This window comes from Chrysochloris asiatica, unplaced genomic scaffold (genome assembly GCF_000296735.1).
Source record: "Chrysochloris asiatica unplaced genomic scaffold, ChrAsi1.0 scaffold00127, whole genome shotgun sequence".
Lineage (NCBI taxonomy): Eukaryota > Metazoa > Chordata > Mammalia > Afrosoricida > Chrysochloridae > Chrysochloris > Chrysochloris asiatica.
This window is the reverse complement of record NW_006408645.1, coordinates 2,716,002-2,727,559: the sequence shown is the minus strand read 5'-3', so window position 1 is coordinate 2,727,559 and position 11,558 is coordinate 2,716,002. Positions and strand designations below refer to the sequence as shown.

The 11,558-nt window shown below is 40.1% G+C and overlaps 1 protein-coding gene and 1 pseudogene across 1 annotated transcript in view; one reads left to right on the top strand and one right to left on the bottom strand.

Annotated features, from left to right (window-relative positions):
* The window catches only part of ACVR2B (activin A receptor, type IIB), a 57,628-nt gene that overhangs the window by 22,920 nt on the left and 23,150 nt on the right, over nt 1–11,558 (top strand). The window lies entirely within an intron of this gene.
* Nucleotides 3,231–11,558, bottom strand: part of LOC102837239 — a 19,593-nt pseudogene continuing 11,265 nt past the window's right edge.

Genomic DNA, 11,558 nt, shown 5'->3' with positions numbered 1-11,558 from the left:
TATGTGCTTGTTTGTGTGTTCCCTTTGAGTTTCAGTCTTAAAGGGGAGTTTGTCCTGAAGGCACTTGATTGCTAGCCTTGATGTCTTCCTGGCAAACAGCTTGCTTATTCTTGTAGTAGCCAGTCATGCTGACATTTTTGTTTTGGGTTTTTCCTGATGATCTTTCTTTGAAGATGTATCTTCTGTCACTGAAGCTGTTCTAGTCTGCTTGTCCTTTCTAGTGGGAATGTCCCACATCATATGGGAATGTCCCACATCATAAGGTTCTGGATGGGATTTAGGATTCCACTTAAGATCCTATACTCTGTAAAGGCTTTGCATGAGGCCTGTTTCACTGGGCAAGTTGTAGAACTCCTTCTAGGTATTCTAGTCAGTAATAGGCTGAAGATGGGCTTATAAGTTTTCTCTAATCATGTTTCCCAACATTCCTTTCTATCCCACTCAAGTGTCTATTTTACAATAGTAGGCAAGGGAAACTAATATGCATAAGGCAGTCAAGGATTTTTCTATTATTTACCCTCTTCAAGCTATACCTAGATCCCTGTATCCCAGAGCCCTGTTGTTCCAAGGTTGAGTATGCATCACTATTTCCCTCTGTTGCACTAGGCTATGCAAACCTGTCTCAGTGTTCCCCTCTCTATCTTGTTCTTCTGCCTCCTCCCTCCTTCTTGTATTGCCCTCCCCAATACCCAAAGTAAACTCCCTACCCGGACGCCATTGTGGTTACCTTGTTCTACCCTCCATTTTAGACAGTCTGTTTTATCCTGTAATCTTCCTGACCTTCCCACCACCTGGATCTCTGTTTCTCTGTGTTTACCTTCTTTCACATTGTAATTGTTTTGATCATAGATTGACCTCCCAGATCATCTGTTCTTAGAATTTTATTCTTTTCATGACTCTTCCAATTGTTGATTGAGTTCAGGGTGATTCTGCCACGTATGTCATTCTGTAGTTTTTGTCTGTTCTTGTTGGTTCTCAGTCCACAGAACTTCCTTTAAGATGTTTTTTATAGCAATGTTAGCTTTGGCAAAATCCCTTAGCTTCTGTTTATTCTAGAATGTTTTGATTTCACCGTTGAATTTGAGTAACAGCTCTGCTGGGAAGAGGATTCTTGGTTAGACGTTTTTTTCTTTCAGGATTTCATATATGTCTCCCCATTGCCTTCTTGCCTGCATGGTTTCTATTGACAGATCCGAGCTTAATCTGTTTTGCTTGCCTTTGTATGTTACACTTCGCTTTTCCCTAGCTGCTTTCAGGGTTCTGTCCTTATCTTTGATTTTGGAGAGCTTGATTATCATATGTCTTGGTGATTATCTTTTAGGGCTAGCCTTTCTGGGGTTCCTTGAGCTTCCTTAATGCTTATATTTTTGCTTTTCAGGATGTTAGGGAAATTTTCTTCCAGAAGCTCTTCAACTATCTCCTCTCTGGACTTGTGTCATTCTTCCTGTTCCGGAATGCCGGTGATTCCTAAGTTATTCCTCTTCATGTTGTGCAACATGAATCTTAGACCTTCTTCAGATTTTTAAATCTTTTTTTGTGTGTTTGCTTCTTCTATCTTAGTAGTGTTAAGAGCTTTATTTTCTAGCTCACTAGTTCTGACTTCTATCTCTTCACTTCTACTCCTTTGTCCTTTCAGTGTCTTGTCCATTTTTGATGCTCTATTATTAATCCTTTGGACCTCTTTCTGTGGGGTTTGAATTGTTTCCAATGCTGTGTCTGTCTTATGTGATTGTTTTTGTAGCACTTTACTGACTTCTTATTTTTCTCAATTCCATTGTATAGTGTTTTGGTACATTTTATAATCATTTTTCTGAATTCCTTCTCAGGCATTTCCAAAGCCTGCCATCTTCCAGTATGGAGTGTAGGTCTCCTTCCAGTTCATTTGTCTTAGTCACTTTATCTCATTTCTGGACTTGTGCTGATTTGGTCATCTGTTTCTGTTTTGGGGTATATTCAGGAGTTATCTCTTGCCTTAATACTTAGATGGGTGTGTATTTTGGCATTTTTTATGCTTTCTGATTGCCCCCAGGTAGATGTGATCAGGAGATGGGCTTCCCTTTTCACTGTTCTCCCTGAGAAATTTCAAGATGCCAGTGTTGGTCATTGTGACATACCTCAGGATTTAATTTTTGGCCTGTTTCATTTTTAGTAACCCTGTCCAGCCCCACAACCCCTGTGCAGGCCTTTTTCCTAATGATAAACAATTCAGGGCCGGCTGTGGCCATTTTGCACTGTCATTTGGTTTTCAGTGGAAACTGTTACTTTAAATTTCAATGAGCTCTGTGCACATGCGTAGTAGCACTCTCCAGGGGTGGGGGGTAGGATGTCCACACACTCAGGCACCCCCTTTAATCACCAAAATGGAGCTTTGCAGACAGCGAGAGACCAATGAATAGATACAAAAGACAAGAATGTCCACACCTTTATCTCCATGGTTCTGTCAGGTGTCTGTGGCCGCTCTGATCCTTCTCCCGCTTGGTTTCTCCCAAGATGGCGCCTCTGGTAGCAGATGAGCTTCTTGTATTAGAAAGCACTGGATATTTTGCTTCTGCTACCAATTCGCTATGGGTCGGACCCGACTCGATGGCACTCAACAACAACAACAAACCAATTTCCATAGCTGAAAGGCTTCCAACCTTCTAAATATTTCTGCATATATGGTTCTGTGTTCTGGCACCATCCCCTGAGCCTGCTTGGTCTGGTATTATATGTTGTTGCTGACGGAGCTCCTCACTGCACTTCTACCCGATCCACCATCTTGTTTGTTCTCTTTAGGACTTTTAAGGAGCAGGCTTGTGTGTTTGAACCGCTGACGTTTGGGTTAGCAGTCCATACCCTACAGCAGCACACCAGTAACCCAATAAGCTGTTTATTACTCCTTCACACAATAATTACTTGAAGAATGTACCATATTCTATGCTCTTAATTAGTTCCTGAATCGCTCACCTCCCATCTGGCTCATTTTCCTTATGCCTGAAGAACAATCACTTTACCTGACACCTTCTTCTTCTTCTTTTTTTTTGTTACCGCACAACTTATGTATTTCAAATGGACACAAAATTAGTATCATTTATAATATATGAAGATAAGTTGTCCCTGAATGGGAGCTTCCTTTCCAGTGCTTTGAGGTCTACAAGACGTATCTAGAAAATTTACAACTGTGGAAATTGAAGACTGCTTAAGTTGAATGGGGGTGGGGACAGGGGAGGGCCTAAGGTTTTTCTTTTTGATTAATTGCTGTCACACTGTCCTTCAGGTAGTTGAGGGAGTTTCATATTTTCTTTACAGACATCTTTAGGTGCTGAAGCTCGTGCAGGACAACTTTGATGCTGTATGAATTCTGCCATTTTGCTAGCACTGATGTGGCTCTTGGGTCCACCACTCCATTAGAACGATTCACTCCATTCATATTAATTTTTGTTACAAATCTTACAAAGGGGGGTGCTTCTGGGTATATAGGTCCACATTCTATTTTAAGGCTGTATATCCGGTTTTTATAAATTATTCTTGAAGGCCCAGTTATCATCCCTGTCCATCTTGTAAGTGTCATGTCTTTGTCATCTTTTAGACCCCAGCTAACTGTGCCGTCTCCTACTCCTTTCTGGTCTTCTTCGAGTTCTTACAACAGTTGAAAATTGCAAGGGACTTTTACTCCCGAGCCCGTGGTGGCTGCCGTCTTGCGTCGCTATCGCTTGAAGGCTGGCCCCTCCGACACCGTCATTTGTAAAGAACAGTTGTACTCCATATAAAATTTTGTTTTTTAAGTGCTGTTGAGTTGGTTCTGATTCACAGAGACTGTGCATAGGGTTTTAGGGTTAGAACCAAAGGCCCCTAGCTACAACAACACACAATAACCGACATTAAAAAGTCAATGGATGGTTATATTAGGAGATTAGGCATAACCGAAGTGAGATATGGTGCTGTAGGGTAAGCACTGGATTGCTAATTGCAAGATTGATGGTTTAAACCCACCAGCTGTACCTTGGACCTTCCTATACAAGCTTGCTATGAGTCCAAACTGACTGTACGGCACTAAATATTATTATTAGAAGACTGGGTACAGCTAAAGAGAGTGAGTTATCTAGAAAATAGATCAGAAGTAAATCAATAGTTCAGAGCATCGAGCAACAAAAGGATGAAAAATACAGAAGAGGGGAAGACATATAGAAGGTGATATAAGAATGTCAAATATCCATGTAATTAGATCCCCAGAAATAACGGAGAGAGAATGAGGCAGAAGAGATAATAGCTAAGAACTTTCTAAAACTGGAGAAAGATATCAAGCCACAGATTCAGGAAGTCTGTGGAATAGCAAGATACCAAAAATAAATAAATAAACTATACCTATGGTGTGGCACTATGGGTTAATGCGCCAGACTGCATAGCCGTTTGAACTGCAAGGTTGGCGGTTCAAGCTTACCAGCTACTCCTTGGAAACCCTACACAGGGTCGCTAGGGGTAGGAACCGACTCGACGACACCTAACAACAGCAGCAATAGTCATCACAGTCAAATTTCTGAAAACTGAAGGCAGACAGATTCTTAAAAACAGGAAAAAGACATTACCTTATCAAAGGAGAAACAGTTCTACTGACAGCTAACATCCCAGCAAGACAGAGAAAGGCAACATACAATGAAATGATACCTTAAAGTTCTGAAAATAATAATTCCCAACCTCAAATTTTACAGCAGTCGTGGTGTGGCACTACAGGGTAAGTTCTAGGCTGCTAAGCACAAGTTGGGCAGTTCAAACATACCAGCTGCTTATTGAAAACCCTGTGCAGTGTCTCTGTGAGTAAGAACCAGCTCAACAGCACTGAACAGCAACAGCAAAATTTTCAATGGAGTAAAACTGTTCTTTAAAATGAAGGTCCCAGCTAACGTAGGTGTTCTTCAGGCACAAGGAAAATGAGCCAGATGGGAGGTCAGAAACACGGGCACTAATTAAGAGCATAGACTATATGATATGTTCTTCAAGCATTTGCTGTGTGAGGAATAATAAACAGCTTACTGGTGTGCTGCTGTAGGGTAAGCACTGGACTATGAATCCCAAGATTAGTGGTTCAGACCCAGTAGTCTGCTCCTGAGAAGACCCACACAAAGTGCCTACTAGTAGAAACTGACTCAATGGCACTTACCAACACTGAATGTGAAATACATACGGTAATAAAATGTATGACAACACTGTATATGGGAGTGTCTAGAAAGGCAGTATAACAACCAGTTACTGCTAAACAATGAAGTCAAGGGTAACCACTAAAGGGTAGAAAGAGTTTCAGTTTCAGGCTAATAAAGGGGACAGATGGAATAATTGAAAATTTTCAAATTGAAGGAAAGGCGATAAAGGAGACAAGAACACAGACCAGGAGAAATAGACATCATTTAGTAAGAACTTTGAATTTTAAATATGGTGTTGTTATTAAGTGCTGCTGAGCCAGTTCTGACCCATAGTGACCTGTAGAGAAGGGTGTCCGAGGAGCAGCTGGTGAGTTTGAACCACTGATCTTACGGTTCAAAACAACCTTGTGGTCTAGCGCTTGATTCTGCAGTGCCACACCAGGACTCCAGATCCAAAACATATCACTTCTTAAATGTAAATGGATAAACATGGCACACTTAGTGCAAGTCTCTTAGTGGCACATGTGGGATCATAATGACTGCAGGAATGTACGTTCTTTTCAACCAGAGAGCATTGATAAAAGTTGACCATATCCTGGGCTGAAAAACAAGTACCAACGAATTTCAAATAACTGAAATAACATAGTATATGTTCTTTCTCCACAAATTGAGGTAGATGTCAAATACAAATGAACAAGAAAATCCTGACATTTTTAGAAATTATTATAGAAGACAACAGTAAAAAATCCAAAAATATCAAAAGTACATGATAATGAAAATAACACATAACCAGAATTTGTGGGATGCCTCTAAAGCAGTATTTGGTGGGAAATATATAACTTTAAATGCTTAGATTCTAAGTTTACATTTTAATAAGTTAGAAAAATGTGCAAAAATTAAACCCATTTAAATCCAAAGTAAGCAGGGGAAGAGAAGACATAGATGACCAACATCAGGAGTAAAAGCAATGTTCGTATAGACCACACTGAAAATTTCAGCACAACAAAGGATTATGAAGAAATACCTCGCAGTCAATTCTTGATCCCCCAATAAATAAGTAGATGAATTAAAAAAAAATAAAACACACCCAGACTGACACCAAATATCTGGTAACAACATCAGAATAGTACTATTTCTGTTTCTGTAGAAGAAGTACGATTTGTCATTTAAAAAAAAAAACTTTTCTCCCAAAGAAAATTCTAGGTCCAAATGGCTTTACTAGTGAATTCTGTTAACCATTTAAGGGAGAAACAATGCTACTCTTTGCACAAACTCTGAGAAATTAGGAGAGGATAACATTTTCCAGCCTGTTTTATGAGCCAGCATATCCATGATCCTAAAACTTGGCAGAAACTTCAAAGAAAAGAAAACAGAAAATATTTAGCAATTAATTTTTGCTTAATCCTCTTAATAAGACAATTTAGAAATATAAAGAACCAGGAAGCTTTAGTAATTAAGTAACTAAGCTATTGCTAAAAACCTAGCTAAACAGTCAGTGGAGTGGAGTAGAAAGTCCAGAGCTATATCTATGGGTATGTTGTTGTTAAGTGCTGTCGAGTCAGGTTCTAACTCAGCAACCCTGTTTAGGGTTGCTGAGGAGCAGCTGGTGCATTTGAACTACTGACCTTGTGGTTAGCAGTCCAGTGCTTATCCTAAGATTCCGTACCAGGACGCTATCCTTATATATGATGGTGGTTGTGTACCACTGAGTTGGTTCAAACTCATGGTGACCATGTGTAGGGTTTTTGAGGTGGTAAATCTTTACTGGAGCTGAAAGCCTCATGGTTCTCCCCAGGAGTGATTGGTAGATTCAAACTTCTCACCTTGTTAGCAGTTCAGCTTGTAATCCACTACACTACCGTGACTCCTTTGCATCTGTGTATACATGCATGTTGTCGTTATTAAGTGCCATTGAGTTGGTTATAACTAATAGTGACCCTGTATAGAGTTTGTAATGAGTGGTTAGTGAGTTTGAACTGCCAACATTGCAGTCAATTGCTTTTACTACAGCGCCACGCCAGGACTAGAGGTTGGGAAATAATCTTCCCAATAAATACCAAAGCTTATTTATTTATTTTTAAATACTTAATCTGAAGTGATACTTCAAAGGTATGAGAAAATCTTTTAATATTGGGAAGAAGTCCTAATTGAGACTTAAGCAGGAAAATAAGTTATCTATTCTGGTGTTTCAGAAACCCTGTTGGCATAGTGGCTAAAGCAATTGGCTCTGAAAGGTCAGTGGTGTGAACCCACCAGCTACTGTAGGTGAAAGATGTGGTAGTCTGCTTCTGTGAATGCTTACAGCCTTGGAAACCCTTTGGGGCAGTTCTACTCTTGTCCTGTAGGACCAGTATGAATTGGAATCCACATGATGCCATTGTTTTGGTGTGTCAGTGTTGTGAAATGTCATGTTGATAAGTTGATAAGACTACTCAAGCTTATATTAGCATAGTATGCATATTTCTGGTAGTTTACTTTAAGTCTATCTTTGTGAATTTTTATTTCAGCATTTCCAGTTGGTTGTTTTTTCATAGAGTCTATTTCTCTTTTGAAATTTCTTATCAGTTCATTCATTAGCACATATTTGTTTTTATTTGGCTGAGCACACTTCTGATGTTGTAGTTAAGTGCCATTGAGTCAGTTCCAACTCAGTGGCCCTGTACATGGTTTCCGAGGAGCCCCTGGTGAGCTTGCAGTTTCAACCTTGCAGTTCAAACCAAACTTGCAGTCCAGCTTATTAGCGTGCAGTTCAGGACTCTACTTCAGATTGTTGTTAAGTGCCGTCGAGTCATTTCCGATCCATAGCGACCCTGTATAGGGTTTCCCAGGAGCAGTTGGTGAGCTTGAACAGCCAACTTTGCAGTTCAAACAGCTTTGCAGTCTGGCGCAAGAACCCACAGCGCCACACCAGGACTCTCCACTTCAGATGTTGTTGTTGTTTTTAAGAGCTGTTCAATGGGTTCCAAGCCATAGCGACCCTGTATAGGGTTTCCCAGGAGCAGTTGGTGAGCTTGAACAGCCAACTTTGCAGTTCAAACAGCTTTGCAGTCTGGCGCAAGAACCCACAGCGCCACACCAGGACTCTCCACTTCAGATAGCTCCTTTAAAATCTTCACTATTCTAACGTTGTTCATCTCAGGATTGACCGCCATTGATTTGTACTTTCTCTTTAATGTGGGACACGTTTGCCTGTTTTTAATATGATCTTGAATTGTGTCTGAACATCGTGAATAATGTTATTGTTGTTAGGTGCCATAGAGTCGGTACTGACTCACAGCGACCTTACACACAACAGAATGAAACACTGCCCAGCCCTGTGCCAACCTCACAGTTGTTGCTATACTTGAGCCCATTGCTGTTGCCACTGTGCCAGTCCATCTCTTTGGGGGTCTTCCTCTTTTTCTCTGATCCTCCACTTTACCAAATATGAGATCCTTCTCCAGTGACTGGTCCCTCCTGATAATAGTATGACAGCCAGAGTCTGGCCATATTGGTGTCCAAGGACCATTCTGGCTGTACTACTTTCAACACAGATCTGCTAGTTCTTTTGATGGTCCACGGTACTTTTAAATATTCTCCTCCAACACCATAAATAAAATGTAATCTTCTTATTTACTGTCCAACTTTCACATATATATGAGGTTATTGAAAATACCATGGCTTGGGTCAGATGCACCTTAGCCCTCAACCTGACATCTTTGCTCTTCAACACTGTAAAGAGGTCTTGTGCAGCAGATTTGTCCAATGAAATACATTGCTGTCTGATTTCTTGACTGTTGCTTGCATGAGTATTAGTTTATCTGAGCAAAATGAAGTCTTTGACAACTTCAGTCATTGTGATGTTATTTTTTGGTCCAGTGGTGAGGATTTTTGTTTTCTTTACATTGAAGTGCAACCCATATTGAAAAGCTGTGGTCTTTGATCTTCATCACTACGTATTTTAAGACCTCTTCATTTTCAGCAAGCAGGATTGTATTATCTGCATATTGTTGTTGTTGTTATGTGCCATCGAGTCAGTTCCGACCCATAGCGACCCTGTATAGGGTTTCCGAGGGTGTAAATCTTTATGAGAGCAGAAAGCCTCATCTTTCTCCCGCGGTGCAGCTGGTAGTTTCGAACCGCTGACCTTCATATACCAGGTTGTTAATGAGTCTTGCTCCAGTCCTGATGCCATGTTATTCCTTCATATAATCCACCTTCTTGATTTATTTGCTCAGTATACAGATTGAATAAGTATGGTGAAAGAATACAACCCTGGTGCACAACTTTCCTAATTTTAAACGATTCAGTGTTCCCTTGTTTAGCTCCAACAACAACTACCTGTTGGTCTGTGTACAGTTTCCCTTTGAGCAGAATTAAGTGTTCTGGAATGCTTATTCTCTACAGTGTTGTCCGTAGCCTGTCATGCTCCACACAATCAAAAGCCTTTGCATAGTCAATAAAACACAAATATCTTTCTGGTATTCCTTGCTTTCAGTCAAGATCCATCTGACATCAGCAGTGATAACCCTCATTTCATGTCCTCATCTGAATCCAGCATGGACTTCTGAAAGGTCTCTGTTAATGTATGGTTGCAACTATTTTTGTATTATCTTTAGCAAAATTTTACTTGTATCTGATATTAATCATATTGTATGATGATTTCCGCATTCTTTTGGGTCACCTGTCTTAGGAGTAGGCATAAATATGAATCTCTTCCAATCATTAGGCTAGATACCTGTCTTCCAGATTTCTTAGCATAGATGAGTGAGTGCTTCCAGTGTTGCATTAGTTTGTTGATTTCAATGTATATTCATCAGTTCCCTGTGCCTTGTTCTTTGTCAATTCCTTCAGTGCACCTTGGACTTTCTTCAGTATCATTGGCTGTTGATCATATGCTACCTCTTGATATGGTTGAACATCAACTTTTTCTTTTTGGTACAATGACTCTGTGTATTCCTTCCATCTTCTTTTGATGCTTTCTGCATCATTCAGTATTTTCCCCTTTATTGTTGTTGCATGCCATTGAGTTGGTTCCAACCCATAGCGGCCCTGTATAGAGTTTCCAAGGAGCAACGGTGAACTTGAACTTCTGACTGTGCGGTTCAAACGACTTTGCAGTCCAGTGCATTAACCCACAGCACCATGCCAGGGCTCCTTATTTTGCCATAGAATTCTTCAATATTGCATTTTAGAATTTGAATCTTTTCTTCAATCTCTCAGCTTTTTTTTGCCACAAAATCTTAGAACCATTTATTAAACAAAAAGATCAAAATGTGAAGCTTCAGTTTCTCAACGTCTCCTCCATCTAGGTTTAGCGACTTCTGAAGTGGTGTTTCCATCTCTCTAACTGTCCCCTCAAAGAGTTCTATGCTCTCCAGTTGACACCACATCAAAATGGCAGCCCTGACATCCTCAAGGGACTCAAATCGTGTTTCTTTGAAATGTTCTTTGAGTTTTAGAATAACAGTAAGTTTGAAGGGACAAGATTGGAGCTTAGTAGGGTGGATAGGGGAAGGTTTCCTAATAAAATTCTTGTAGGAAAGCCCTGTTACTCTCAATGAATCAGCACATGCATTGTTGTGTTGAGAAAAAAATTCCTTCGCGCACCTTTCCTGACCTTTTTCTCATGAATGCAGTTTCAGTTTTCTTAAAACCTCTTTCTGATAAGCCTCCGTGGTCATCCTCCACTCTCCAGATGACTCCTTTGGAATTAAAAAAAAAGTCATCGTAGCTTCCAAAGTTGACTGCTCTGTCTTGAATTAACAGGCTTCAGATTTCCCTGGTAGTCACTGTTTGATTGGACTTTTGTATTGAAGGCGCTCTAGTAAGACTAAAACAAATAAATTATTAAAAGGAATTGTCTGCAGCATCCCCTGATCACAGACGCATATTAAACACATTTTGTTTGGAATAAAGCCAGGCATGTATGAGTTAGAACTCTAGCAACAGGACTTTTTACTTAGCCTCCTATAATCTGAATGTTATTGTTGTTGTTAGGTGCCATTGATTCAGTTCTGACTCAGAGTGACTCTTTGCACAACACAGTGAAACCCTGCCTGATCCCGTGTCCTCCTCACAATTGTTACGCTTGAGCCCATTGCTGTGCCCATCCATCTTACTGGGGCTCTTCCTCTTTTGCCCTGACCCTTTACTTTACAAAGAATGATGTCCTTCTCCAGGATTGTTCCCTCATGTTAACATGTCCGAAGTATGACAAAGTCTCAACATCCTGGACTCTTAGAAGGATTCTGGCTATACTTTTCCAAGACAGATTTATTTGCTCTTCTGGCAGTCCATGTTACGTTCAGTATTCTTATCCAACACCATAGCTCAAATGCATCAATTCTTTTTTTTTTTTAATTAATTTATTTTTTTAAGGTTTTTATTGTGGATTGAGTGAAAGTTTTCAGGGCACATCATCGGTTTCACATTCAAACATTCATATACCTTGTTTCATTA